The 12077-nt window shown below is 34.0% G+C and overlaps 1 long non-coding RNA gene across 1 annotated transcript in view; it reads left to right on the plus strand.

The window, feature by feature from the left end:
- Nucleotides 1–11043, plus strand: part of LOC309848705 — a 73048-nt gene extending 62005 nt beyond the window's left edge. The window contains exon 3 of the long non-coding RNA XR_014303226.1: nt 10884–11043. This is a non-coding gene — a long non-coding RNA (uncharacterized lncRNA). The remainder of the gene's footprint in view (nt 1–10883) is intronic.
- Nucleotides 11044–12077: the final 1034 nt, after the last annotated feature.

Here is a 12077-nt window from a genome sequence, read left to right on the forward strand (position 1 = left end):
AAAAGAAAAAATGAATTAAAAATAAAATTAGTGTACTAGTACTTTAGCACAGTTAGGCATTCCAGAATCTCAGGGATAATTAACATTCTTAATATAAAATATTGATGTTATGCAGTATTAATGCAGTATCACAGTAAGAATTGACAGTGTTTAATGTTTCATAGCAGCCTCCTAGCTGAGCAAAGAACTTTTCACAAGCAAAAGGAATTTAATTTTAGATTCAAAAATATTAAAGCCATCTGGGATGGAGTACAATTAACTCTTCCTGCTTCCTTTCTTTACTCCTGTGTAATGAGATTACCTCATTGTAAATTACTGCTAGCGACTTGTTTGTAAATGTGCATAAGGTTCTTGACCTTAGTGGTTCGTCATTTGCAACAATAAGTACTTATAAATCACAACACAGCCTAAATCAGTTATCTTATTAGGAACGGCAAAATCGTGATTTCTAATTCTTTTAATCATTCCGCATTTATTGTTTGAAATTATGCCGTATTTTAAAACTCCCTCCCATCTAGTGGGGTTTTAATAACCCTGAAATTTAGTCCATATAGGAAGTACAGAGAAAAGAATTCTTAATTTTTCACATATGACTATCAATTTTCATCATAATTAATGGACTCACTATTCCAGCGTTCTCTAATAAGCACTGCTTTATTTCCTCTCTGATTATATATTTCTATTTCTATCTACCTGTAAACTCTGGGATTTTTATATACTTGGTGTTTTCAATATATGTTAGTAACCATTCTTTTCAAATCACAAATGATTTCCACTGGCTCGGGAGCCTTTTGAATGGACTCCATAATCCTTTTGCAGCTTTTATTCTTTATATTCAATATTTCCTAAACTTATCCATGCATTTCCTGCCCAGCACCTAAAAGGGGTTTTTCCTCTGAGGATCCTCATTATTTCTATTGTTGAAAGGCATTTAATGAACAAAATCTGGCTATGAGAAATATTTATTGCTACTGGTTCCTATTGCCTTTTCAGTGGACACTGTTAGAGCATGCACTCAAAATAAAAATATAAAAACAACTTGCATTGTTTAGTCAATTCAAATATAAGATTTATACCGTTTTATCCTTTACGCTGAAAAGGCATTTCCTATACAAAATTAACATCTATTTTCTTTAACGTATACTACCCACAATTATACATCAAGTATGTACAAGGTAACAGTAACATAAAAGAATGAAGTTTAAGATTTTGCATTTATTTTTGTCCTTGGATATGCTTTTATTTTTTTATTTTATTATGTTATATCACCATACAGTACATCATTAGTTTCTGATGTAGTGTTCTATGATTTATTGTTTGGATATGTTTTTAGAATGTATAAATAATTAGACTGATTCTTTTCCTCTGTGAGGTTGTATCACCAAAATTATATACAATTAGCTATATTTGTTCCAATTCATTATAGTTAAAATATTTTCCTTTATGATTTTTGCTTTTTGATTATATAAAATATTTGTATGATTCAAATATAAAAAATATATTATACATATATTCACAGGAATTCTTTTCACCTCTGTTCCTTCCACTCTGCCCCCCCATAAATAATAACTATTTTTAGTACTTTCTACTTGATATTCATTAGTGTTTTTGTGAAAATAACCATGGTGTGTGTGTGTGTGTGTGTTCACTTTTTCTACTTTCTTTTTAAAAATATAATGTAACAGGGCACCTGGGTGGCACAGGGGGTTAAGCCCCTGCCTTCGGCTCAGGTTATGGTCTCAGGGTCCTAGGATCGAGCCCCACATCGGTCTCTCTGCTCAGCAGGGAGCCTGCTTTCCCCTCTCTCTCTGCTTGACTATCTGCCTACTTGTGAACTCTTTCTCTGTGTCAAATAAATAAACAAAATCTTAAAAAAAAAATACAACGTAACATATCCTTTATGTGTCTTGCTTTTTTTCACTCTATATGGTAGCATAAAGATCTTGCACATATGGTTTTATAATACCCTATTACTCAATTTTGTGACTGTATAATTTTTTTCTCATTTATTTTCACCCAGGCCTTTAGGGATGGACATTTTGATTGTTTCCAACATTGCTATTATGGGTAACACTGGAGCAAACAACTCTGTTCATAAGCCATTTTACAAATGTATCTTTAAATAAATGTTTAGAAGGGGGATTGCTGTACTAAAATATAGTTGCATATGTAATTTTTCTAAATGTCACCAAGTTCCTCTCCACAGGAGTTATGGCATTTTGCCATTTTCATCAGTGACGCATTTAAATATATTGTCTAACAAGATATTTTGCCACCCTGACAAATGAGAAATCATACTTTCATTTTTTACTTTCTCCTGCTATACGTAAAATTAAGTCTTACATTTTAAAGGACCTTTGGTATTTATTTTTCTGTGACTATATGTTCATATTTTATTCATTTACTATATCTTTTTGGTCTATATATTCTAAATTTTAAGAAACTCCTTATAAATTAGATACATTGACCTGTGTGAGGTATACTGGAGATATATTTTCACCATTTGTCATTTTTTGACTTTGTTATGGGTGTGTTTTTTGCCTTTACTATTTATAATGTATTTATTTATTTACTTTTTGCATATCATTGTGCAAGAGCTATACCAGGAGACAAGAATACAATCATAAACATGAGGATTGTCGGTTAGAAGAGACATTAAAGATATTATCTAAATATAGTGAAACTTTCTATATTTGGATATGTACAAGGAATACACAAATACATAAGGGCTTATGATATGTAAAGTTCTGTAATTTGATATCTTACACTCTAAAAATTAACCTTCACATTGCTTTCATTTTTTTGTCACAAAAAATAGATGTGTAATTGGTATCTGCAGAGGTCAGTTTGCCTATATTGAGCCATTACTTAGATTAAACTTGTAAAGTTATTAATCTAAGACTTTCACATTTGGATATGATGCAGGAATAGGTACTATATTAAATCTTTGCCAAAAAAAGCTAAAAAAAAAAAAAGATGAAACAATAGTTTTCAGAAAAGGGGATATAGAGCACTGTGAGTTAGCTATTGCTAAATAAAATTAAGGAAGGTTATTTTATGACCCTACCAGTTTCCTGCCTGCAAAAAGTAACCAGGCTTCAGTGAAGAACCTCGCTGAGTAGAAGGGGCAGATTTCAGGGTTGGGGTGGCCCAAGCAGCTAGAATTTGCACATCAGACACTTTAGAGGGGAGAGCTACAATGAGAGAGAGAGAGAGACTGAAAAGGCACAAAAGATATTCAAAAGGTCCCTTTCGTATTTTATTGAATACTAACTTGGGCACGATTATGGTAGAACTACATGACCAGGAAAGAACATCTAAAAACAAGTTAGGAGAAAACCTCTGAGATAAATATGGCCAAGAATCACTTGTGCTCTGACTAGCCAGCACATAAAGTCTTACTAACAGTTTCCTCAGAAGGGTTTTGTCTCAATGGTGGGAACAAATTTTCCCTAGATTTGAAGTTGCTCTGAAATACCCTAAAGATTTTAAAAGCAAGACTCAAAAAGATCTAAGTCCAAATAACTTACTGGCATCCCAGAGAAATTTTCAACCATATTTACAGGAATTAAGTGAAATTTGCCAATCAGCAATACAAAGTGTCAATATTTGGTGAAGAGTAAAAAATTATTAGGCAAGCAACAAAGCAATTTAAAAAAGACAAAAAGATCCATAACCAAGAAAAAAAATGCATTAATATAAACAAGTCCAGAAATAAGAAAATTGCAGAATTAGCATGCAAGAGAGGTTGATAAAAACGTGAACATATTTTAAGATACACTAAGACTGAAATCAAATAGCTGGAGATGCAAATCAGACTGAAAGGATACCATAAACCACCATCACATAAATATCCAATAACAAAAATAAATAACAGTTCATGAGTTCTAACAAATTATATGAAATTTGGTTCATTATGTATTTATTTTTAAGAGAGTTCAAGATTTTTCCCTCTTAGGTTTATTTTTTTTAATTGCATTTTCCCTTTATCAATAATCAGACCTTTTCCCTATTGAGGTCATTTCCAACAAGTTAAAGTTTTCAATATAGCCAACAACCCACTCTTAACGATATTCCGCTATACTGGGCCACTTATCCTATTCTATTCTTATGTAAAGTAGATTTGTTTTCCCAATTGATTAAGTCATTATTCCACTTCATTATTCCTTTGAATAGGGCTAGAGTACAGGAATGCTAAGAAAGTTACACATACCAAGCTTCCAAGAATATGTTTCCATTCCATTTTAAAAATACAATAAAAAGCCAGCAAATGCATAATCTGCACAAGTGTGTAAACCTTGATCATTAAACAATCCAATTGTTTCAACAACTGAAACAACTAATACTGATTAGTAGCAATATTAAAATTGATAATTTCAATAACTCGCACAGAGATTTTGTTCAGTATGTGATTTTTACTTCTAAAATAGAAAATCATACTGAGATAAAAAAAAAGCCTGACAAACCAAGAAAAAAAAGGAGAACATTAAAAATACAGAAATGAGGAATTTTAGGCTCCCAAAATTCTGGTGCTTTTCCTGATATACAATTTTTATATTACTGTACATTAAATTCCTGCTTTTAATTCTCATTTCTTTAATTCTGTATTTCTTAAGTTTCAGAAGTTTCTGAAACTAAATTTAGGAAAGCAACATAAATGAGAACAGAGCATATTAAATCTCTCCTCAGACAGCACTGGAATAGTATGCAGAACACTTTGCAATTTCAAAGGTGCTTTGTTTACACAAAAACAGTGCAACTTAACCAGCTGAAAATGTCCTTGTATTCAGACAAAATTCAAGCCCAATTCTGTTAATTTTCACCTATAGCATCCAAGTCTTATTAGTAGGAGGATCTTTATGAACAAGAACGTACCGAATACTTTCTCCTGTGAGAGTGTTGCATCTGGTATAGTAATGACATCAAAATAAATTTCTAAGTTTAAGCAGTTGAAGGCATGTAGAGAAAGAGAAATATCACAAACACAGACTTCCAGGCCAATCCTTGTTCTTTTTTCTTTTAAACTGGGTAGATTTCCACATTTCTAATTCTGGATCCTTGACAGATTTGATCATGTTGTCTATTGTTCTATCAAAGTTTTAATATTCTACCTACCTCTGTATACATATTTTGGTATTTACAATATGTTTAAAGATCTCTGAGTTAGGAATGGAACTAGAGGGTATTATGCTAAGTGAAATAAGTCAGTCACAGAAAGACAAATACCATGTGATTTCAGTCATATGTGGAATTTAAGAAAAAAACAAATGATCAAAGGAAAAAAGAGAGAAATAGAAAAACCAAGAAATAGACTCTTTATCATAGAGAACAAACTGATGGTTACCAGAGGGCAGGCTGGGGAGAGGATGGGCGAAACAAGTGATGGGGATTAAGGAGTGCCCTTGTCATGAGGAGCACGGGGTGATGTGTGGAAGTGCTGAATCACTAGATTGCATACCTGAAACTAATATGACACTGTATGTTAATTATACTACATTTTTAGTTTAAATGCAATTAATTAACATATAATGTAGTATTAGTTTCAAAGGCAGAGTTCAATGATTCGTCAGTTGCATGTAACACCCAGTGCTCATCACATTATGCGCCCTCCTTGAGGCCCATCATCCAGTTACCCCATCCCCCCACCCACCTCCCTTTCCGCAACCCTCAGTTTGCTTCCCTGGAATCAAGAGTCTCTTGTGGTTTGTCTTCCTCTCCGATTTCTTCTCATTCAGTATTCCCTCCCTTTCCTTATGATCCTCTGCACTATTCCTTCTATTCCACATATGAGTGAAACCATGTAATTGTCTTTCACTGGTTGACTTATTTCACTTAGCAAAATACTCTCCAGTTCCAGTTCCAGTTTATCCTTTCTGATGGCTGAGTAATATTCCATCGTATATATGAACTACATCTTCTTTATCCATTCATCTGTCAATGAACCTCTCAGCTCCTACCACAGCTTGGCTACTGTGGACACCCCTGCTATGAACACCGAGGTGCATGTGCCCCTTCTTTTCATGACATCTGTATCTTTGGGGTAAATACCCAGTAGTGCAATTGCTGGGTTGTAGGGTAGTCATATTTTTAACTTCTTGAGGAACCTCCAAGTATACTAAAATTTAAAAACCCACATTAGAACCATGTCAAGATGGCAGATGATCACTGAAACGCCTCTAATTCATTGTATCATAATCCTGGTTGCTTCTTTCCTCATAATGTCTGTGGCCTTAAAATCCAGCCCCTTCTCCGCCAAACAAATGCCTACTTCTGACATTAAACCATGAGAAAGCAGGTTGTTAAGGTCAAGACAGTACTTATCTTACCTCTTTTCTTCCTTCTTATCCACTGCTGTTATCACTGGCATCATTTCCAAGTGTGTTATATGTATTTTTCCAATCATCCTCAAATGCCCTCTGCCTTAACCTCTGCTAAATCTCAAAGCTGGTTTTCCCATGAAATATAAAGAAAAAATTTCTTCAGGTTGTATATATCCCAAAAGTAATAATTAGGATATATGACCAAAGTTGGTTCTTTTTATCTGGAAAATTAAAAAAAAAAAAAAAGTGGTATAAAAGGAAGCACTTTTTTCAATTACTTTCCTTTTCCCTAATAGCAACTGCATGAAGACATTTCAAAAAGATGTGTTAACTCCAGTTAAAGGAAAATAGGCTCAAGTTAATTAGACTGAGTCTGTTCTATAGAAAACCTAGTCTGAAGCACTATCCACAAGCACTGAAAAGGAAAGTGGATGAAAAAGCATCAGTGAAAAGATGGAAGAAAAGATCCATCTGCACAATTACACTGCTAGAAGAATCTGGCACTTACATTCCCTAATCCTCACTTTGGGAGAGTTCATCTAAAGTGCCCCTTTCCTTGACCCATCTCTGTCTTTAGTCCACAGCTCCTATCCCTGAATGTCACCTTCTTCAATATATTAGTGCCATCATCCTCAGGACTGGAGAGAAGGGAATTAAGGAAAGACCAGAGCGGCAAACAGGAAGGGACCTCTGAAACAAGCCCCGAATCTGTCAATAGGATTAGGAGCATGAATTTTAAGGCAAATTAGCTCAGACATGGTTTATGTTATGAGTAGCTTCTTGGATTAATCTGTATGCTATAAGTCACCTCATGGATAACCATAAAGTTTATAAACTACTACTCTCCAAATCAGTAGCCACTGGCAAAATGTGGCTGTTAAGTTTGAATTAAAATTAAATTTTAAAAATTAGCTTAAGTTTAATTTCTTATGTACTAATTACATTTTTAAAATTTTTTTTTAAAGATTTTGTTTATTATTTATTTGACAGACAGAGATCACAAGTAGGCAGAGAGGCAGGCAGGGAGAGAGGGGGAAGCAGGCTCCCCGCTGAGCAGAGAGCCCCATGTGGGGCTCGATCCCAGGACCCTGGGATCACGAACTGAGCCGAAAGCAGAGGCTTTAACCCACTGAGCCACCCAGGCGCCCCATACTAATTACATTTTAAGTGTTCAATACCAACCAATTTGAGAGGGCAGATTTGAATCACTGCAAAAAATTTCTGTGAAAAAAAAAAAAAAAATTTCTGTGAAATAATGCAGATCTATACCCCATGATATTTTAAATGGAAATAGCAGAAGTAGGTTCTAAGAATATGTTGTGAACTGGTTTGCAATGATTTCAAATCTACCTGTTTATGACTTGAGTGAAGTTGTTTCAATCTAAGGGTGAATTTCTTTACCTCAAGAAAGCTGTGCCAGGACGTTGTCATCAACATCTACTGTTGTCCACAAGCACTTTGTAGCTCAGCTGTTGGACAATGAAGGGCACCGCTGGGGACCTACCTGGGAACTTACTAATAAAAACACATGGAAGAGCAGCAAAGATGTAATGGACATATAAACTTTAAATACCAAGAATTCGTGAAGATTAACTCAAGTGTTGGGTCTGAGCAGGGCTACCCTTCGTTGATCTAAATAGCTTTCTGAAGACACTGGACTTGATTCCTTTTATCTCCCCTTGCCTGGAACAACAGTGTAATTAATCCATCCCTGGTTTGGAGTACACTAGCTCTTGGAAGACTTATGACCAGATACCATCCTGCATACTACTGGCTTGTGAAATATTACCACTATAAATTATAATTCTCACAGTCAACCTGTGTTAAATAAATTATTGATGAAGACAATTTCAGTCTCTGAGCATAATCTGCACTGAATAAAACAGAGTGGCAAGAGATACTTTCTTCTGGGTTTCTCAAATGATAACTCTAAAAAACTTTCCGCTAAGGAACTTCTAGTAAGAGGCAGCACAGCATAGTTACATGAAGTGTCAGGTGGACCTAGGCTACTTAGGAACAAACCAGTCTTTCACTATCTGCTGACTGAATGCGTTTTTGCAAATTCCTTTATATACTGTATCTCGTTTTTCTCAATGAAAAATGCAGACACTAGTAGAAGCTGCCTGGGTTGTTCAAGTTCAATGCACATAAAATACTTCTTGTAATACAGTAATTCCTAAAAAGTTGTTAGTTATAATAATTTTTTATACTTCTATACTTATCATATATGTGAAATAAATGTTACGACAAAAATTCCCATTATTAAGCCAAGGGTTTCTCTGGTACAAACTATCAATAGTTTGATAGATACCAATTCAATCCCCAAATAGAACATTATTCCTAAAGGGAAAAGCAGAAAATAAGAGCAAATTTTAGCAACAAGATTTATGGGATCTGATGCATATTACACAAGTGCTTGTACACAGAAATTTGAAAAATTACAAATTATAAGTGCTGTGTACTGTTCATCTTATTTATATATAAACTGTGCCAAGACGACAGGGTAGGGAAATTTTCAAGCCTCTATTCCACTCACAGTATACTCATCTAGCAAGGCTCTGACAGAAAGGAGGACAACAGCAATCGTTTCCATGTATTCACAATGATTTGTTTTTACAATAAATATTTCAATTAAAAATGCTTTGATTTGATTTTCAACTGCAAAGAAAAAAACAGTCAAGACATTTATTTCAAGGACTTATTCAAAAAATTAATCCTCCTAGTCTTTGAAGTATTTCAGAAGCCATTGAAAGTCTAGATCTGAAGCACCAAGAGTTATTCTCGTGTCTCTTAGCTGCTCATTAGTTTGATGTATTTCTTGCAGACTCCATTACTGCCAGGCTGCTGATCGATTACAGCACATGGCTTGACCTCATTATTAGATGGCTCTAATTATTTTGGGTAGATATTGAGAATTTTATTTTCGGAAAGCAAATGCTAGAAAGAATTTAATCTTGAAATTGTGTTTTAAACCACTAACATTGTCATACCAACACAATTAGCAAGTATTTAAACTAAGAGCTGAAAATTCATGTTTTATATATAAAGAAGTATTATTTCTAGAAATTATCCCTACGAGATAAATATTCCTGTCAAAACTGTCATTTAATTGTATTATAAACGTACAATGAAATTTACTCAACTGTGTTCAAAATAAGAAACTCATAACTTTAGTTAATGAACAAAAAGGACCAAAAGGAGTATAATTAAAAACAAACAAAAAATAATTCTGTCCTTTTTATGTAAAATACCTGTTTTCCATATGCTCATGGAATTCTCTCACATCAACATTAATCAAAGGTTTATCTTTTAATTTCCTGTTGGTCCCAGAAAGATATATTCCTTAAGAAAAATCAGTGCTTAACCATTACTATTTCTACACAGAATGGTGAATGAATGTGTGCTACACAAAGACATATGATGATCATGTCAAAGCTCTGTTTCTTCTTTCTAGTTTTATGAATTCACATAATTTCCTAGAGTTTAGTATGCTAGTAAATGCAACTGACTTACTGTCTTAGACTAATATTTCTTCAGATGTATGTGACAAAATAATTGGAAAATTTGAAAAAAAATTACCAATGTGACCTACACAAATTTCTCATAGAAATGAACAAAGCAATTATATTTTAAATTATAATTTTTATAACCATTAATACTAAAAGCATTCCTGAATTTTTTTTTTAATATTAACAGGGTATTTTCTAAGAAGGTTAATTTTCTCCTTTGGTCATACCATTAGAACATTTTGTAGAAAACATGCTCCACTGCAAAAATATGATTATTCATTTGGTTTAATTCCCTAAGACAGTATAAATAACATATCTATATCCTTGGCATAAGATATAAAAATTTTGGAAAGATGCTGAGATTATCCATTTGCCAGTATTCTAGAGGCTATGAAGGATACCATGAACTCTTTGAGATAGAATGATGATCAATAAGTTGCACTGTAGCACTTTTGCATTTATTAGGTTCATTTTACAGATGTGCAAATGCAACAACAAAATTAAGTAACTGACTCAATTTCTCACTATTCATAAATGCAAAGACTATATTCATAAACACTACAATATAACTTTTTAGGGAACATTGAAGGGAAGACAGGGGACCCCAAGACCCAAATTTATGTAAGTAAATAATGCTAAAGATGAAAGAAAAGGTGAAATCAGAAATGAGAAAGCAGCTAGCCAAAAATTACAACATTCCATAAAGCCATTTAAAAATGTACTCAATGAGACTTTTGGCTTTCACAACTAAAGACACTATAAAAGTTCTACACAAACAGAGCAGAAAATAATGCTTCAGGAGTCAGACTCCGAGAGTGAGAAGAGAAGAAGGGTTTGAAAAGATCACGCCCAGATGATGTTGAACTCACCCAGGAGAGAAAGTAGTGAGAGTGTGAAAAGGGAACAGGAATTCAGTGCTAATGAACAGCCCTCCCACATGAAGAAATCATTAATAAGGGAACTAAGTCTCCTCCCTTTCATACATGCTACCTTGAGCTTCAATTTCTTGGCAAGCAAGGCAAATGACTAAACTAGATATTTTTTTCTTTCACAGCTTGAATATCTGTGCCATAGAGATTCTCCTCTGCTACCCATACAGTGAAGAACAGAGTTAGTATGTGTTTTTCTTCATGGAATACTTTCATCAATTCTGAAGCCAAGATTGACTTCCCTGTGCCATTTATACACGCTACCATATACCACTGGTATTAAAGGATCACAAATTATACACGCTACCATATACCACTGTGTTAAAGGATCACAAATTTATTCAGGTGTTTGCTGATACACATCACACATCTTCTGTGCCCCACAAAAAATGAATTCCCTAAAGAGATCTTGACATTTATCACAATCAGGGTCTAAGCTCTTGCCACAGGACACAGGAATAAGTGAGGCAGATTGGAAGGAGGATAAAATCAGGGTTTCATATGGGATTAGAAATGCAAGCTAAGCTTTTTTATATGGAGACTGGCAAGCAGAGATAAGATTACAAAAATACAAAGAATCCAACATATTTAGGTCTATATTAGTTCAAACTAAAATTGAGTAGAATACAGGAACATATGTTGAGACTATTTTGAAGCAAACTCTTAAGATTCTGAGTGCCCACTGGGGAGAGATGTGGTAGGCTATCGGTAGGATTCTAATTTGGTGAAAATTAGAATAATAAAGCATCTAAGATCAGTGAGAGATGTTAGGAACCCTACCTCCAAGCTCGAAGACTTAAAAATCTATCCACTGTAGCTTTAGAGCAATTCAGAAACAGAAAGAGCATTAAAAATGACTTACTGCTGAGACCAGTACCTACTGAAGTGGAGATAATGACATAGGATTTAATTAAAGTAATAATTGGACTATGGAGAGGTAAAACTAGATGTGGTACAAATTGTTAAGCATCATTTTCATTATAACCATCCATAAGTATAGCACACATTGAATAATATTCATATTTGTAAATCTGAAATTTTAGAACTGGGAATTATTTCTAAGAAATACTACTGATTCCCTTCAATTTACAGATGCACTCAACATTTCATTCATTTAGCAAATATCTGAGAAATCTTACTAAATTCCAGGAACTATGTTAGACACAAGAAATTCGGCAAAGAATGAAACCAACCACTGTCTGTAGGCCATGATAAAACCTTCTCCCTAAAGTACCCAGTGTTAAGGTTCATGCTATCATATCATTCTATGTTACCCACCACTACTCCTTTCTGCAAGCATCTATAGATTTTTACCTTAC

This window comes from Mustela nivalis, assembly GCF_964662115.1.
Source record: "Mustela nivalis genome assembly, chromosome: 15".
Taxonomy (NCBI): Eukaryota; Metazoa; Chordata; class Mammalia; order Carnivora; family Mustelidae; genus Mustela; species Mustela nivalis.